At 43.8% G+C, this 16537-nt stretch overlaps 1 long non-coding RNA gene across 1 annotated transcript in view; it reads right to left on the reverse strand.

The window, feature by feature from the left end:
- Window positions 1-1843: 1843 nt before the first annotated feature.
- The window catches only part of Gm34799, an 85114-nt gene continuing 70420 nt past the window's right edge, over window positions 1844-16537 (reverse strand). The window contains exon 2 of the long non-coding RNA XR_003952248.1: window positions 1844-6502. This is a non-coding gene — a long non-coding RNA (predicted gene, 34799). The remainder of the gene's footprint in view (window positions 6503-16537) is intronic.

The raw sequence follows: 16537 nt of genomic DNA on the forward strand, positions 1-16537 counted from the left end.
AACTTGAGCAGATGCAAGATCTTCCCACTTCAGGCTCCTCCTCCCACTGCAGGCTTGTCCATCAAAGGTTCCTTAGCAGGTAGAGAGTTCTGAACTCCTGGGAGTCACTCAGCCTTCATGACCCCTCGGAGAAGATATTTAAGAGTTGAAAAGGGATGAGCATGACCAAGCTGCTCAGTCATTTTCAGCCTTAGACCTTCGTTAGGACAAAGGGAATTACCAGAGAACTGCTCTGCAGGGATGTCAGAGAACAACTGACCTTTGAGTAACAGTCTGTATTGCATAGTCCATGTACTGATTCTCTGGAATCTTAAATGTAAGGAAACAGAAGAAAACAAAATTTATACTTGTCACAATTATACAAAATATACACAAGTAATAGCCACTTTCACCATTAACTCCATAAAATATACACAGGTCTACTATGGAAATTTAAAAGCTATCACAGCTTACAAACACAGAGTACACTTGAGTTCTGAGTAGAGAGAAACGTTAATGGCAAGAAGTAAAATGTCTCTGAGCTATGCACACATGACTCCTCAGTGTTGACAATGGCCATTCCATAGCCACCTCTAGCACTATTAGGTAGGATCAAGTGACCCAGACATTACAGGACCTACAGCAAGAGTGATGTATAGCTCTGAGGACAAGTGACCACTCACTCAGGGGTGAATACTTTTAACCTGAAATAATAATGCAAGCTCCATAGATACTTTTCCTGCTGCTGTGACAGGCAAAGTCAGAAATTCATGGCTTATTCTTGCTCATAGTTCAAGGGTAAAGTCCACTATTGAGGGGTGGGGGTGGGGGAGAGCTAAAGTAGCAGGGGCTTGAAACAGCTGGTCACAAGACATCCACAATCTGGAGCCAGAGAGGAATGACTGAATGCTGCTGGAGCTCAGCTTGCTTTCTCTACTCACCCAGGCCAGGATTCCAGCCAAGGAATCATGCTGCCCACAGTGGGCAGGCCATCCCACCTCAGTGCAATCAAGAGTCCCCCTTAGGCAAGCCCTGAGGCCTGTCTCCCACAGGGTGCTAAATTCTGTCAGGTGAGGTACTAATGCATGTTAATTGGCTGTTTATGGAATGTCAATGGAATGTTCAGCAACAGCCCGTTGACTGTCCTTATGTTTGGAAAACTCAAACTCAAAACCTAGAGACGGATTTGTACTGCTAGTACCAGGGTAGCCCTCAGCGAGTCCCAAGTTCCCTATCTTCCAACTTAGTCCCCATCACTCTTGTCCAGTCACTCCCACTCACAATGGGGCTGTGAGGTAACATTCAGAAGGAACAGCACCAAAAAGATTGGATCTGGACCCAAACGGCCATGAATGAAGCCTGAGAAACTCCCTCTCTTTCAGAAAACAGAAATTATAGGGTCTGATGCTGGCAGGGAAGAAAGGTGTATAGGGCTGTAAATAGGTTAGCCCTGATACAGTGGCCACGCATGGCCCATTACTGACATTATCCTCTTCAGGGGTGCTCTGCCCATTAGCCAGGAGAGTTATAAGAATGAACGTGGATAACGAGAGACCAGAGAGTACTCTTCATATCCAGTCCTAACCACACTGGAATTACTGCAGGGTCTGTTTGTCCCTTACCCCATGCAGATTCAGAGAGCCTCTTCTTCCTTCCCTCCAGTTGAGGTGGATGGGAAGGGAGGGTGTGGTGACAACTAGGGAACAAGACCAATGAGACAGGACTAGGATAGGGTTAGAAACCCCCTGGCCCTATAAGCCAAGACAAAGGGAGAGGGCACAGAAATGGCTGTACTATGCTTCCAAGCATGTCAATGTCAAGGCTTCTCCTAATAAATCAGGGCTGTGAACAGATCGCAACACACTCTGAGACACTAGCGGACACTTGTTGATGTCAAGTACCTCGAGGCCTTCACACTATACCTGCATCAGAGCATCAAAGCTTGAGAAGTGGATGCATTTCAATGGAGCCACTTACTCTTTCATTTCAAGTATATTCCTCAATAGATTCTTCAAGTCAAACAAAGGTACAATTAATTGAATCATAGACACTGAAGAGCACAGAAATAGAACCACAGATGAGAGCTCTATTCACACTCTAATTGCTTCCTGCAAACATAGGCCTCTCCAGACACCACTGCCTTAAACTGTACCTGTGCACCCATAACCCTATAAACCAAAAGCAAACAACAGCCACATATGTGGACCAAACACACTTTCAGCCCTATGCAAACATTAGGAATCTAGATCTCCATAGACCAAGTTGCTTACAGTAGTGTTGTCAAAAGGCAGAGGACTTGTCCCAATACAAACCATAAAACTAGGAAGTTTAGTATGCAGTTGGGTGAATCACAGAAGATTGTGACCATTCTAAGACAGTGAGGAGATGGCTCCGTGGCTGCAGTACTTGCTACATACGCATAGGAATCTGAGCTTGGGTCTGCAGCATCCATATGAAAGGCTGCTGGTAGCAATACACAGCTGTAACCCGGCATGGGGCAAGGACCCTGGGGGCCCCATGACCAGCTAATTCAACAGACATAGTGAGCTTCCAGGTTCAGTGAAAGAGTGTCTAAAAAAAAAAAAAAATCAGTCAGCAAAGCAATGGACAGAGGCAGCTCAATGTTAATGCTGGCCTCTACACATTCTTGCACACATGAGAGAACCTGCACAAATACAGATACACACATACTTACAGGAAAACTGGGATTACATGTGGGCAAGATGTTTCATACCACACTGCTGTTGGTGCTTAAGGAAATGGCAGGTCACCTGACATGGTTGTCATGCTCCAATACCACCTCCAGATGGCATAAAGACCATCTCAGCCTTGATCCACAAAGGAAGGGCCAGGGGCACTATGGATCTCTCCCTACTGTACTTTAGGATTTAATGTTTGAAGCACACGCAAAAGTCTGTGGTCCAGCATTGACTTAGTTCTGCCAGAGCCGGGGACCTGGGAATGGTGGTTTTGTCCTGGATAACTGGGGAACCACCAGCTGAGTGCATCCCAGGCTGAGCACTACATGAAGCCAGAAATGTTTTTCAGAAAGCAAGAACAGGAACGAGATTGACTTGTTTGTCTGCAGCCACGATGAGTCATTTGGCTGTGAATAGTTGCTGTTGGCTATGAATGGCCACTGTTGATAGAGGGGCAGAAGAAATATCAGATTCTTCCAGCATCTAAGTGTTGAGTCCAGGAGTCAGGCATAAAAAGTGTTTGGGGGAACTACTGCTGACCCTTGCCAAATTTTATTCGTTCATGGCAAAATGAGGGGGAAAAAATGACAGAAGGAGTTTTCTGTAAACTTAAATACAGTCATGAATATTGTCTTATTTGAGAAATTAATTTTCCATCCTGCCTTCCATGTCAAATATCCTTTTCCTTGTGCAATTATAATGCTCTGTAAGATAGAGTAGCTATTTGATTTTGTTTATGATGTCCTTGCTGGCAAAACATGAGATGGGTGACACTGTCAGTCTGCACTTTCTCTCTCAGGCTTTTACCAGCTGGGAAATGGAAAAGTGAAGCCGAGAGAGAGAGCAGGAAGGCAGCTGCCATGAGGGGTGAGGGGCCTTTACTCTCTTTCATTATAAACTTTTGGCAAAAATGACTGAATTGTCTCAGCAACACCCAAGAGCTCTGGTGAGTGGCTGGCTCTGTGTGTGTGTGGGGGGGGGGGGGGGGGGGCTGAGCACCGGAGTGTCCTCCTTTGCCTCCTAGGCCTCCATTTATGTTCTAGGCCAGAAAAATAGATGGAGGACCTTTTTAACATGGAGCACAAGGTATTAAACAAATGTCACTATGTCAAGCGCCTATGTCCCTCATTAGAATTAAAATCCACAGTGTCCTCATCTTTCTAAACACAAGTCATGCCAAGATGCAGTTCTAAGGACAGGAGGCAGGCAACGTGCTCTGCGGATGAGTCTGGAGAAGAGTGTGGGTGAGGGGCTGTGATTAGTGTTTCTTGGTTCAAAGTTGCCTCCCGATCACTTCCTCTCTGGGAGTCTCTTTCCAGCCAGTTTCTCTTAAGTCTTTTAGAGCAGCGCGTCCTTCACCTCCTGGAATTTGCTGTTTCCTTTGTTTTTTGCTCTCTTGACCTACAGCAGTTCATCTCTCTAACCAGGGCCACTTGCTATAGAGCGTTTCCATCTCCAAACGTCTGGCACAGGTTGGACCGGAGACAAGCATGTCTTCTTCAGTTTAACTGTCTGGCGGGACAGACCCCTCCCACCAGAGTCCTGTAAATGGGTTCACCCGCACCTCTGTTCTTGCATCGAACAGGTCTGCCTATGACCCCATGCTTCTCTCTTGGCAATCATTTGCTCAGTCACTCAACAGATTTTATTCTCGAAAGTATGTGAAGAAGTGGCTGTGTTCTCAACATGTGTGATGCTCTCATCCTCAGTGGCTTAAATGTCTCTCCCTCACAGGAGAATGCCTTGAAGGAGGTGGTGTGGCCATTGCCATTTCCAGTGCTTGGCACAGAGTGTATATGTAGACAGTGCTCTGACAAAGAGAAAACAGCGTAATCATGTCCTTTTGAGGACACTCTGTGTCCTGGGCACTAGGGAAGCAACATATGTATTAATTAATTATGTCATTGAAAACTCCACATTGTCCTACCCCTTATTTATTTATTACCCCTTCTACAAAAAAGAAACTGGGGTTCAGAGAAGTCAAGTGATTTGGCCAAGTTCAAGCAGATGATACCTGATAGAGTCAGGATTCGAGCACAGAAAATTGGTTCTAAGTTCTTCTCAGTAGAACATTGCACCATTCAGTCACAATGCTTATTGAATAAGTTAATGAATGGACACACCCCAGGAAGCAGAGATGATAACATGGCTAATAAATGCTTGCTATGTTAGCAAGCACGAAGCCCTGAGTTGGATCTTCACAACTCACACAAAAAAATCCCCAACCTGTTGGCAGGTAGAAGGAATCCCAGAGCTGGGGAGACAGGTGGGTCCCTCGGGCTCACTGGCTAGCAAACATAACCAAATAAGGGAGGCCTGAGCCAATGAGAGCCTGTGCCTAAAAAAAAAACCGAGGTAGGCAGTACCCTAAGGAATTACACACAGGTTCACATTTGCCCTCTGCATGTGCACACATGCACACATATGTACCCCCACTAACACAAACAGACTTATATAATAACATGTGCTAGGATCACAGGAGTGCTAGTGTGATGTGCCCTGCAACCTGGTGCTCCTTATAAATTCAAATAGCAGAAGTTCCCCCCATCAGCCTCAAATTCTGAAACCTTGCTAAGTATTTCCTTTAACAGTTTACACATGTGTCTATCGATTATAGGTGGTCTCACAATGCATTCATTGCAGAGCTGTTTGGGAAACGTTCCATAATGAGCTCTTCCACAGAGCTGAACATATTTCCTATCTCCTGAGTCCTTTTCTAATTCTCTTAACTCAGTCTGGGAAGTTTAACATGTAAATACGTTTACTTCAAGAGTTCACATTTTAGTCAGAAGGGGGGAAAAACAATTAAGCTGAAAATTGATGGTTTTGGAAAAGATACAGAAGGTTCACAGTATGCTGATTGGAAAAAATTCTAATGAGTAAATAAGAAAGAAAGAAAGAAAGAAAGAAAGAAAGAAAGAAAGAAAGAAAGAGAGAGAGAGAGAGAGAGAGAGAGAGAGAGAGAGAAAGAGGGAGGGAGGGAGGGAGGGAGGGAGGAAGGAAGGAAAGAAGGAAGGAAGGAAGGAAGGAAGGAAGGAAGGAAGGAAGGAAGGAAGGAAGGAAGAAGGAAGGAAGGAATAGAGAAAGAAAAAGGAAAAATGTGCTTTCCCCTTTTCTCATTCACTGACTATTGACTAAATAAGTACTGGATGAGGGCTGTCCACAGATTAATTTGTCAGTTCGGTGTGCAAGCTCCCCTGAGCTCACTACAGCTTGGACTCAGTCCTTTCACCTAATTCCATTACAGCGCAGAGACTGGATAAAAGGAAAGATGAATGATATTTAAAATTAGTATTTCCCTACCCAGGGCTATTCTACAAATCAGATAGTATCAATTGTTTTCCTAGTCCCAAGTTGATAATTTCAGAGACTCGATCCTGACCGCCTATAAAACAGAAACCCCCAGTGAGCTAGAGTCACAGCTGTGGCTTGCTCCCACCCCCCAAGCAGATTCATTCATTTGGACTTAGATTTCAGCCTAGACAGACTCCCATGGAAGGAGAGGGTGGGAGCCTGAGTTTGGCAGCCTCTGAAGACCTTGAAGAATTGGACCTCAATGCCTCGGCACGTCTTTGTGAAGATCCTTTCTTACTGGCCATTTAGTTTTCCTCTCTTGAAAGACATTCTTTAGTAATGTGGGTCACTTAGAATCTTAAACATGGAGCAGACTGTTACAATGATGCCATTCAGGACTGTGCAGGAGGCAGGCTCTGTGGGATCATACACAGGAACTGGGACACTTAGGCACGTTCCCAAGGACTCAGCAGCCAGACACTGGACACAGGGCAGTCACTGCTTCCGGGCCAGGAGACGACAGGAACACTCTAGGGAGAGAAAGAGACACTGAGAATAATCTGTCCTTTCTGGTTTTCCTTTTCTATTTGTCAGAAAAAGTCACACTGATATATATTTAAGAAAATATATTGAAGATATAAATATGGTTTTATTGGAGGGGGGTTACAAAGTATAATACAGAAAGTGGTAATCTAATCTGTTATTTCATTAGCAAAATAAACAAGGAGGGAAGTAAGTATTTTAACAAAGGTCTAAGTTTAACTTCCAGATGTCGGACCCTTGAGGCCTTCATGCTCCTATTATTCGAAGGCAATCATATTTTTAAATCTTATATTTAATGGACTTGCCTGAACCCATTTCTCTTGAAATAAAAAAAAAAATCTAGGGAAAACAAATAGGGGGGTCTCAATGAAAACAAATTCAAAATGCACTATAACAGCCTACATGTCCTCTCATCAGTGAGCCTACCCAGAAGTTCTCAGTGATATTTAAACTACCCTCAGGGACAATAAAGCAAAGTGTATTGATACTATCTGAAACCGATGTATTGGAGGTCACATTAGTGTCACTATTTAGAGCATGTTGTCCCCAGAGGACACTCTTGTCATGAAGCATTACTAAGCAAACTAGAAGAGGGGCCAGTGGGCCAATATTTCAGCCATGGAGAATCAAAGCAAGCTGAAGAACCCTTTTCTCTAGCAACGATGCTTCACCAAAAGCCCTTTCTTATGCAATGATGGCCACTGAAAAGCACTGGCAGACACTTTGGAACTTCACTTAAACCTATAACCATGGCAGCTTACTTGGCAAGTGAGCTCTCTTAACAAGGCAAAGAAAACCAACCTTGGGATTCCTACATTTTCATTCATTCATTAAGAGAAAAGTAGGGGCTCCCTCCTGCCTCAGCAAACACAACACACACGGACACATGCTCAGGCTTGCAGTTCTGGAAAGCTCCTCTCTAGGGCTGAGGCAGGCCAGAGAGATCTGCAGTGTCATCAAGGACAATGTACAGGACTTCAGTGCATCTGAAGTTGCTGCCCCAGACAGAAGTGGCATTCCCTCTGTTACATGACTCTATCAAGGCCAAAGACGTCAGTTTCAGTCTCATTGGAGAATGTGTTCTGTTCATTTGCTGTTGGTCATGGAGCAGAGACTGCGATTAACAGTAAGGACCCTAAATGCTGGACAACAATGGTCTCTGGTTCTTCTGCCCCCTGAAAAATGTTCTCACAACCTCAGTGCAAATGTTGACTTCCTACAGGGTACCAACTATCAGCAGCACAGTACACCATGACATAAAAGACGCAGTGTAAGTGCTAGTCCTAGCCTTTTGTGTGATATCAAACCCAGCATTGGTGTCTCTGGTTCTCAGCTTCTCATCTAACAATGAATGCACCAGAGCCCTCAACCATGACACAGTCACAAGAAGGGGGAGGGGAGGTTAAATATTGAATTTGTAGATCTCTCTGTGTGTATGTGTGTTTATATATGTGCGGGTTCACATTCTTGTGGGTGCCTGCATGTAGAGGCCAGAGGTCAACTTCAAGCTCAGACACTTTGTGCCACCATGCTTGGTTTTTTCCCATAGGATCATTAGTCCTTATGCTTATATGATATACACTCCTTGCCAAGCTTTTAAAGAAACCCTTTTCTCAGAAAGAAAAATGATTATTAACTCGTGAATCTTAAAATGTGTGTGAGTAGAAACAAGCCTAGGAAAAGACCCAACCTTGTAAGTATAAAGGTCCATCTTACGCTAGTCATTCTGCTCTGGGAAAAGCTATGGGAGAAAAGGGCTGAAGAGATGGCTCAATGGTTAAGTGCACTTACTGCTCTGCTTTTCCAGAGGACCTGAGTTCAAATCCTAGCACCTACATCAAATGGCTCACAAGCACCTGGAACTCTAGCTCCAGAGGACCTGACCTCCACGGGTATTTGTACATAGATGCATACACTTGCACACAGACAGACAGACAGACAGGCAGACACATAGACAGACAGAGTATAGCCTTAGATGTTTCAAAACCTACTTTAATAAGGGTTCCTAAATGCTTCAACCTCCCTTCTAGCCCACCAACCAGAAGTAGGTGAAAAGAAAGGTTAATAGGAAATGGGCATTGTGGATCTGTTTAGAAGTAGTTCTTTGGGTGATTCCAATCTTCATTGTCAGTACATCAACAATCCATTCCAAAATACGGAACACAAATCAATAGTAGTGGCTCCATCCAGAAGAAACCATAAGGTTCCATAGCACAAGTCCTCAGAAGCAGCAAGAAGGAGCAAAAGCACCACAAGAAGTTCTTTGTTTCTCTCTATGAAGTCACAAGCGACGATCAGAGAAGATCAGCAAAGATCAGTGAAGAGCAGCCAAGCATTGCAAGATGTACCAATGCAAGAGCGCCCTCTCACTCTCTGTAAGATTATATTTATAGTCTTTCTAAACACCATGCACCCTCTCCATCAAAACATCCATTTGTCCTCTCACAAGACAGGTTCCAGAGAAACATCACATGACACTGACTCTCCTAAGAAACTAAAAATATCCATTTCATAGACAGACAGACAGACAGACAAACAGACACACACACAAATAAAAAGTAAAACAACTAGCTGTTTGCAGTCAGTTTTTGTTTCCAATATGGTGTCTTTCAGCTTTTTAAAATATGGTGAATGCCCTCTATCACTGAGTAAGTCAGGGCAGGAACACAAGTAGAACCTGAGGAACTTGCTCACTAGCTTACTCCCCATGGTTTGCTTAGCCTTCTTCCTTAGATAACCCAGGACCATCAGTCCAAAGTTGGCAATGCCCACAGTACGTTGGGCTCTCCTACATTGATTATCAATCAAGAATATGCACCAAAGCCAATCTGATAGGGACATTTTCTCAACTGAGGTTCCCTCTTCTAAAATGACTCTAGCTTTTGTTAAGTTGACAACACTTTGCAGCATGGTGGAGACAGAATAAATGTTGAAATATCAGCTGGTGAAGGTACATGTTTAAAGGCTGGGAAGCAGGCCAGCCATAGATCGGCAGCCCTGCGGGGTGTGCATTTTCAGAATCGTGAAGCAAATAAACTGTCCACACACAGATAACTCCTCAGAGGTAATGAACATGGGCTCAAGGCTTCAAACAAATGGGTGCAGCCTGGCCTGCAGCACACCTATAATTTCTAGATGAACTAATAGCACCGATAGCCAGTGATGGATAGATATCTCCAAGCCACCTGCAGCTGGTCAGGACTGTGCAATTTTTGTAATGTCAGATGTATCCCAGAAGGCACACATTGCAGCAGAGTAAGGTTGGCTGAAGACGGTATTTCTGATAGTTTCCAATGATTCCAGGAGGATGCTGGAGACTGAGCACGACTGATACCATTGTGAGGTTAGGAGGGGATAAGAAATCCAGTCCTGAAAAACTGTCATGGCCCTCATCCACAGAGACCAATGGTAAGGCTGTTACTTATAGGGTGGCAGACCCTGCTGGTGTCCCGCACCATCTAAGTGAGGCAGGAAAACTGCCAGAGCAAGCTGGACAGATTTAAAGAGCTCACCAGAGGAGAAGGGAAGGGTCTGGTGAGACAACACACAAAAGGGATTGAGTCATGGCTACCATGAGTAAAATTCTCAGTAAGTCTCCAGTTTGTGTGTCATCCAACGGCTGCCAGTTTGAGGACTGGATTTTAAGATGATGTTAATTGAGGCATGGATTGACTCCTCAGAGGCTCATCATGAGTTTGCATACACTACCCAGGGCCAGACCCTCTTGGAAGACTAACTGAAGAGGTCAGCTCAGGACATTTGGAAAATTCCACCAGACCAAAGCACATAAAGACCACTCCCTTCCTGAGAGGAGGTTAATGGTAGGCACCCCTCCCTTCTGGGATTACATTTCCCAGGTAAACCACAGAGCAGACAGACTGTTGGCCATCTACAGACAAGGGAAGTCCTTGCCACCTTATTCCCTAAGGACAAATCAGTTGAAAAGTCACACTGTTCTGCCAATCACATTGTGCCTAGTTGCTGTTGCTCTATTCTACCCCTGAAGACTGTATATAAAAACTCACTGAATGGGCCACCCAGGGTTGACACCCCTACACCCTAAAACAATAAACTCCTCTTGCTTTTGCATCTATCTCTGGCTCTGCATTCTTCACTCGGGGGGGGGGGGGGGGGTCCCACAGTAGCTAAGGCCCATCAGACTCCTATATAACCACCTAGCCAGGCAGATTGCAGGACCAGAGGAGAGAGTAACTTCCAGGAGCATCCACCTTTGTGTGACAGCAGGATATTCCTCTCTTCCTGAGACCTGTGAACCTTGCATAGCCATTGGTGGACTTGGATTGGAGAAACTGGCCGGATCCTCAACATTCTCCCATCAAAGAGGACAAGGACACCCACAATAAATGATTATACCTTAATGGCAACTTCTTTGGCTGAGCCTGGCTTGAGGCAGTAAAGATATCTACTCAGTAGTTCTCTGGTTAGCCAGTGTCTAATCAGAATTTTGAGGGCAATATGAAAGAATAAATTACTAGGAATTCCTAACAGTCCAATTAAAAGACTTCCTAGCAAAAGTGAAAAATATCTGTCTGGGATAGACATCACCACTGAGCACACAGCTCTGACATCACTTATTAGCTAAAGACAGTGGTTTTAGACCTCTTAAAATATAGTAGCATAACCTGGCAGTAGCATAGCCATGCATATTAAACCAGAGACATGCACTCTAGATTAACTATCTCTGAAGGAGCAGGGAATACCTTGAGAAATGACACCCCTTTTCCCACAGAGACGGAAATGCTAGCAGTCAATTGTATGAGGCACAAGCTTGCAGAGATATAAGCAATTGTTAGAAGGCTACAGGAAAGGAAAGCTGACCTGTGAGAGTGTCAGGAAGGGGCGACTCAAGAAACTCTACCTGTGCTGTGTAGGGAATCATAATGGCAACCTGCCTGGTGGCAAAAATGGCCTGATATGCCTAATGCTAGGACCAGACAAGAATTTTTTTTTCTGAGGTCTCTGTCTGTCACTTCTAAGAGCCTCCATCATCATATCTTCAGCATCTTAGTGACCTGCCTAGATTTTGTTTACATTTCATTACTGACAATGGCTTTTATTACTTTTGCACTCATTTGGCCATTTGGTTGGTTTCTGTTTTACTCTGCCACCTGCTTGAGTGAGAACCATTTGACAAGAGGCTGACCCCAAGCCAAAATACAATTAGGTAATTGATTATCTAGGAAGGGGTGTGGATTAAATCTGGCTTTTACTCATAACAATCAGCAGAGAAGGGGGATGTTACAACATCAATGGCTTGCTTATTGATATTTAAATTCCTATTTAAATTGGAAATTGTGTTCTCCAAGGATGAAGTTCAGCAAAGAATAGAGACTTCCTTTGACTAAAATAAGAAAGGAAGGAAGTATTACAGCAGAGAGCACTTTCCTTGCTGTGCACTGCAGAGGATTTTCTTAGCAGCAATATGGAGAAGGAATTTTTTAAGCATGCTATCTTGGTCTCCTCTCCTGTTGCTGTGATAAAAGTACCTTAAGGGAGGACTGGCTTCTGGGTCATAGCCCATCAATGCAGGCAAGTCATGGTGGTGAGAACCTGAAGCAGCTAATTACATTACATTCAAAACCGAGAGTAGAGACCAATATATTAATGCTAGTGTTCAGTTCACTTTCTCCTTTTTATTTAGGCCATGAAATAGTGCCACCCATATTCAGGTTGGGTCTTCTTACCTCTATTAACCCATATGTTCCCCAAGGGTTCATATATTGGAGTGTTTGGTCACCAGGGAGTGCAACTGTTTGAAAAGATTAGAAGGAATGGGAGGAGTGACCTTATTTGGGTAGGTGTGGCCTTGTTGGAGCAAATGTGTCAATGGATGTGGACCTTGAGTTTCAAAGGCCCATACCAGGTTCAGTCTCTGTGTCTCTGTCTCTGTCTCTGTCTCTGTCTCTGTCTCTGTCTCTGTCTCTCTCTGTCTCTCTCTGTCTCTCTCTGTCTCTGTCTCTCTCTCTGTCTCTGTCTCTCTCTGTCTCTCTCTGTCTCTCTCTCTCTGTCTCTCTCTGTCTCTGTCTCTCTCTGTCTCTGTCTCTCTCTGTCTCTCTCTCTCTCTCTCTCTCTCTCTCTCTCTCTCTCTCTCTCTCTCTCTCTCTGCTTACAGATCAGAATGCAACTCTTAGCTACTACATCCAGGACCACACCTCCCTGCTCCCCTGCTCCCTGCATGATGATAATAATTTAAGCCTCTGAAACTGTAAGCAAGCCCCCAATTAAATATCTTATAAGAGTTGCTTTGATCATGGTCTCTCTGCAACAATAAAACAGACTAAGAGATTGAGAATGGGATTGACTTCACAGGTAATTCTGCACAGTGTCAAGTTAACATAACTAACAATGTCAATTATACCCTTTGTCAACTTGACACCCAAACACAACAATTTTAAATCATAAAGCCCTTGTCTCTACAGATACTTGGCTATCCTATAATATAAAATAAAATAAATCCAATTTTAAAGGTTCCCATATTCATGAATAGTTCCAGTATTTCAAAAGACCAAGGTTTCTTAACTGTAAGCTCCCATAAAATAAAACAGAAACAAAAAAAAAATATTTGCACACTTCTAACACATAATGGCATAGAGTAAATACTCTTATTCCAAAAGGAAAGAATGATCTCACTAAAGCAAAATCAACATGGAAGATAAAAATTCCTTCAGCTCCATGTCTCACATCTTGGGCTCATGCTGAAATTGTCAAGGCTCCAATGGCTTGGTAAGCCCCACTCTTCAAACTCTTCTACCACACAGTGTACACAGCTTCTCTCCTAAGCTTACTTTGCTCATGCCTGTGGCCCTCCTTAGGGGATAGCCTATGGCATCTTTACTACTCTCGAGGTTTCCATGCAGCTGAGGTTTTAACCCACAGCTTTACACGATGACTCTCAAGCTTCCTCCACAGTGTCCAGTCTCATCTGTGCTCTATGACCCCTAATTTTTTTTAACATTAATGCCTTTAAAACAGTATCATGTGGACAATGCTACTAAGTCCTGCTGTCAGCTTGAGATGTAGCCCAGTCCCTTGAACCACTTCTGAATTTGTTTCTGTGAACTGGCCCCAAGAAACCACTTTCATGGAGCACAGTAGCCTGATTCTTCTTAGTGGTGCTAATTTTTTAATAGTCATAGTCTCTTTGTTATCTACACTCTATTTGGTTAGAACTTTAAGCTTGCCCATACACCATCCCTTCATCAAACAAATCAGTCTGCTATCTCTCAGTTCACCTTCAGCCAAGTTCTCAGGGTAGAGGCAGAATGAAGCCAGAATCTTGCCCAAAAGACCACATAGGGCATCTGTAGCCCATTTTCTAACAGAGTCCTTGTTCCTCTATGAAATTCTTGCACTGTCCTCTTTTCCCTTAGCATTGTTGTCTTGCAAACTCCTACTGGAATAGCTCCTTAAGCTCTGCTTCCAGCATTAAATGGATTTTCTAGCCTGGAGCTCCAACTCTTCCACATTCCTCCCACAAAAGAGTTTCAAAGGACTAAATGACATACACTCAGGTTTATTACATTGGTGATCCTGCTTCTTGGTACCAATTCAATCTTAACTTCATTTTCCGTTTCTGTGATAAAATACCCTGACCAAAAAATCTTGAGGGAGAGAGTTTCTGGATTAAAATCCATCATTGCAGTCAACTCGAGGTGGCAGGAACTTGTGGCAGTTAGTCATATTACATTCAAAGTGGAAAGCAGAGAGCAATGAATTAAAGTATCCTAGTACTCAGCTTGCTCTCCCCTCACTAAGTCCATACACAAACCCAAATTCAGGGTGGGTTTTCCTACTTCAAGGATCCCAATCAAAAAAATTCTTTATAGGCATGTCCAATGCCCAACCCAACATTGACATTGAGGTGCCTTCATGGGTGATTCTACATTTTGTTAAGTCAACAGTCAAACTAAACCACCCCACATACCATGCATGTGCAAAAGAGAGCGAAACTGAGGACAGACTGTGTGGTTGCCTCACAGTAAACATTCTTCTGTATTAAAAAAAAAAAAACAGGTTTCTATAACAGGCATTTGACTTTGGGAACAAACTGAAGAAATTAAAATTTCCTCCTCAAAATGTTTTGGTTTTATAAAACTAAAGGTATCTCTGTAAGGCATAATGGGTGCTACCTTCTCAGAGAGCACATGTGACAGATGCAAATCCATGTGGTCTTGAGCTGTCCTCACAGGCAACCCCAGACAGCCAGGCTACAGGGCAACCCCGGTGCTTCATTGTTTTCTATAGTAACTGAGCATCGGCATCTTTATGCCTTCCTCTCCTGCTTTGGTTCTCTTTCCTTTTATCCTATATTATTTCTGGTCCCTTGGATAATATAATCTGCCTTCATTAATTGTCTTCAAAGAGTCCTTATCCCTAATGTTTCAGACTTTCGGGAAGCTGATACCTCTTAAAACTATATAAAATCATCTACATCCGTGCTGCTCCATTGATTCACTACCTGGAATAGCTCCTTGTCTTCCTGTAGTTCAACGTGCAGATACCTTTAAAAGGGATGACCCTACCTTTCCTTACTATTCGACCTTGATGGCCAATCACAGCCCTTCTCTGTCCCTAGGCTCTCAGCCAGGTTCTTTTGGGACTGAAGGTTTGATCAGGCCACTCTTGCGTTTCACCTCCATGTTCTATTTGCAGATGCTGGACTCACCTAAGCAGGCACTGACTGGACCTTCCCTGGACCACAGGCTACATTTCTCATCCAGAATCCAGTACGTGACTCAGAAACTCCAACCCTGCTCTTTATAAAAGACAAAAGCCAAGAACCTAGGATGGAACCACAGTGTTAACTATAAGCAGAAAAATAAGCTGGGAGAAACAGCAGATAGTTGAACCAGTTACTTCCCCATCGCCATTGACTCTATAAGCCACAGAAGAGTCAGTCCTGCTTAATACCCATGTCATGGGGGTTCTTCCGAACCCTGACACAGGAAGTTTCTCAGCACCATCACCACACTTCTTTCTCCTCATTCTGTCTACTCTCAGGCATTGTGCTAAGTACAGTTGTTCAAGTCTTTGTGCTCTATTGTGTGTTCTACAACAAGGAATCATTACTCACAACTTACAGAGTGGGAAGCAGGGTCCAGACAGAAGCCATCAGTCCTTCCCATCACCAGTGAGGCAAGGGTGGACTCTGAGGAAAGACTGTTGTCCTTTCTTGGCTCAGTTTAACTCAACCACAGAAACATGCTTCTTCAATCATAAGTGCTATTTTATCTCGGGCTTTTCCTCTGTCTGCACCACTTACCTGTCTGGTCTCAAATGAATGTATTCCTACTGATAATCAGCTAATTTCTTGTGCCTCACCTCTGTACAAGCACATGCACTGCTGATTTAGAGTGCTAGTAGACTCCTCTCCTGCCCAGCATTCTAAATCAGTCACCAAACTTGTCCAAGCTTTCCTTTGTATTTTCTTTGCATTTATGCCCATATTTTCTTTCCAAACCCCAGTTCTTATTACCTGTGCCAGTCACTTCCACTAGGAATAAATCAACAGGTTTTCTCAAGTGTTGAACCCTCCATTTCTGCTAGAAATTCTAACAGTGATAAGATGGCTTTTCTTTCTCTGCCTCCTGACTAACTGCCGTCACCACAAAACTGCCATTCATGAGCATGCATGTAGGAGTACATCCTTTCTTCCTATGCCTTGACCTCGAGCTCAGGCAAGGCATCACTACAGATGACACAAGCTGGAAACCATTCGGCATAAAGTCCTCCCCTGGTTGTTTGCATGAGTTCATTCATCCCAGCAAGACACACAAAGACCATAGCGAGATGACGGCCACCGTCCAAAACATCTTCAAAAATGTAGGCTGGGTAAGCCATTCATTCATCCATCTGTGGTGTCTTCTAACAAAATAGAACTAATGTTTACACCCTGGGAACTTAGAAGGGATCATGTTTGAGCACAGTGAGCCTTGATTCTGGGAGCCCATGAGTACAAGCCTCAAGTCTTAAGTTAAATATAAAGATGCAAGGCAGACTCA

Source organism: Mus musculus, chromosome 17 (assembly GCF_000001635.26).
Source record: "Mus musculus strain C57BL/6J chromosome 17, GRCm38.p6 C57BL/6J".
Taxonomy (NCBI): Eukaryota; Metazoa; Chordata; class Mammalia; order Rodentia; family Muridae; genus Mus; species Mus musculus.